At 41.4% G+C, this 2,279-nt stretch overlaps 1 long non-coding RNA gene across 1 annotated transcript; it reads left to right on the forward strand.

The window, feature by feature from the left end:
- Positions 1 to 1,471: 1,471 nt before the first annotated feature.
- LOC119305033 lies at positions 1,472 to 2,033 on the forward strand. The gene is made up of 2 exons (XR_005148520.1): positions 1,472 to 1,588; positions 1,697 to 2,033. It is a non-coding gene; the product is annotated as an uncharacterized LOC119305033 (long non-coding RNA).
- The last annotated feature ends 246 nt before the right edge of the window (positions 2,034 to 2,279 follow it).

Raw genomic sequence — 2,279 nt, forward strand, 5'->3', positions numbered from 1 at the left:
GTACGAGAAAATCTATTTAATATATATGCATAACGTGTACAATTTGTAGTATCGTGAAATACCAGCAAACAAAAAAGAATTAAATGGAAAATAAAGCCAAATTGAAAACACAAAATTAAAGCAAAAATTAAAAAAAAACACTCAAATATTTAGTACCGGTTGGTGTTACCAACCGGTACTAATGTTCTACACGCACACGGGCCTGGCTCGCGCCACGTGTTTGTACTTTAGCGCCGGTTCGTGACGAACCGGTACTAAGGGGGGGGGGGGCCTTTAGTCCCCACTCTTTAGTGCCGGTTCGCCAACCGGCACTAAAGCCCGGTTCTGCACTAGTGAGTGGATGTGTGATTGAACTTGTTCTTGAGTGTTTCCCCTTATGATTTCTCTTTCTTGTTTCCTATGTTCATCGTGTTCTTCGTGTTCCTCGCGGGAATCCACTCCAATAATGAAAGATCGGCCATAACCGGGTCTAGCCCCGTATCAAAAAGTGTTTAAAAACTAGATACGACAAAGACGTATCAGAGGCAATGACGACGCAGCAAGATGAAGGCTCCATCTTAGATCTAGGGAACCCAAGGCCTTATTCATGGATTGGCTGCTGAAGCTCCTCCGCACCTTCTCCCCGGACCACCGTTGCGGCCCACCGTTGGCGTAGAACTCCAAACATACGGCATAACGCCACACTCCAACATGGAAAGTCTAATATTACACTACTACTATGTACATCTAGATCCCAGGCACCTCTCCCTAGCCATCGCCAGCTGGCTGCGCCGTCGGACAAGGCATGGGATCGAGTCGGGAGGCCCATTGAGACTCTCAAGCGGTGGGAAGATAAGATTACTACTACTTAGCCTTAATTGGATTAAGGAAAAAAAACTTGGTCTTAATTTCACCCAATTGAGTGACCGATCATCAGCTTATTTTATCTGCTCTCCAGTTTTAATGTGCACATGAAACATTTGTCCTAGAATATCATTGGCCATCGTTAGTTTGCTAGAAACCCTAAACATCTACTCCCTCATTTCCGGTTTATAGGGCTTAAATATGAAATTTCATAAAGCAAGGTAGATTGTGAGTGGAGGAATTATAATAGTTTACAAAATTACTCAAAATTTAATCTGCATTAACTACCATGTATTGATGAATGACCATTAAATGAGTATAAATAGTTACATGCATAGGTTGGTTTTCTTTAATCTTTGCATCCACCAATTTAACATGCCCCGGAATGTACATGTGGTGGAAAGAAGTCAAAACAAGACTTATAAAATAGAAAATTCAAGAAAATGAGATGAGCAAAATAAACCGAAGAGGAGGGAGTACCTATCCACAAATTAATGCACTTAATTACTACTAAATTACCGCAACTTATCCATTCTTCTTCCTTGGTGCTTTTTTTGGATTGTAGTAATGAGCATTAATATCCCATCTACTATAAAGTAGCCTGCCCGTTCATGTTCTTCCTCACAACTCAGAAATCCAACAACCGACCATTAGAGAGACTCTTCTTGTGAACACCACATTTGAGCTAAGATGAGGATTGCTCTAGTGACGCTCCTTACCCTTGCTGTCCTTCTATTAGGATCAGGTACCACTTAGTTTGTTCATACATGCACACAATTTTGCTTCATCAACACGGCCAACAAATTATATATGTTCATGATGTGTGTCTCTTTTTTCTGGTGATATGTTATAGATGTGGAAGCAGAACAACTTCAATGTACGACTGCAGTTATCAAACGGCCCGGTGGGTGTTCAAACAGTACTTGTGAGTATGATTGCGACCAAAAGCGCAAGCCCATCTGTGGTCCACGGTGCTCTTGGAAGGCCAATTGTGTTGGCGGGAGCTGCAAGTGCCTGGTGTGCAATGTGAAGGAAACAACGATGCTATAACTACCTAACTTAAGATTAGTTCATGTCAAAGAAAATAACAAGCAATACTGTAATATACAGTATGGCAGCAATACTTTTGCTGGAAAGTGATGTAGCACAAAGTTCATGTTGCACCTTGAGGTATATGGAGTTACAAAATATGTGTTGTGTTAAAAATACCAAGGACACACATACTTGCTTCGTTTTTCTTTTTTACTTTTCGCATAACTCGACGCCCAGATTCTACAAAGAGCCAAAGATGCAAAATGTTGGACATTTTAGCCCCGCAACGTCCTGATCTGCATGGGCGTATATCTTGCTGAGTTATAACTACAACAGTTTTGATATCATGTCGTCTCTGGACTCCTCATTGCCACATCGTTGCATTCACATCCTACATGGCAATA

This window comes from Triticum dicoccoides, chromosome 5B (assembly GCF_002162155.2).
Source record: "Triticum dicoccoides isolate Atlit2015 ecotype Zavitan chromosome 5B, WEW_v2.0, whole genome shotgun sequence".
Taxonomy (NCBI): Eukaryota; Viridiplantae; Streptophyta; class Magnoliopsida; order Poales; family Poaceae; genus Triticum; species Triticum dicoccoides.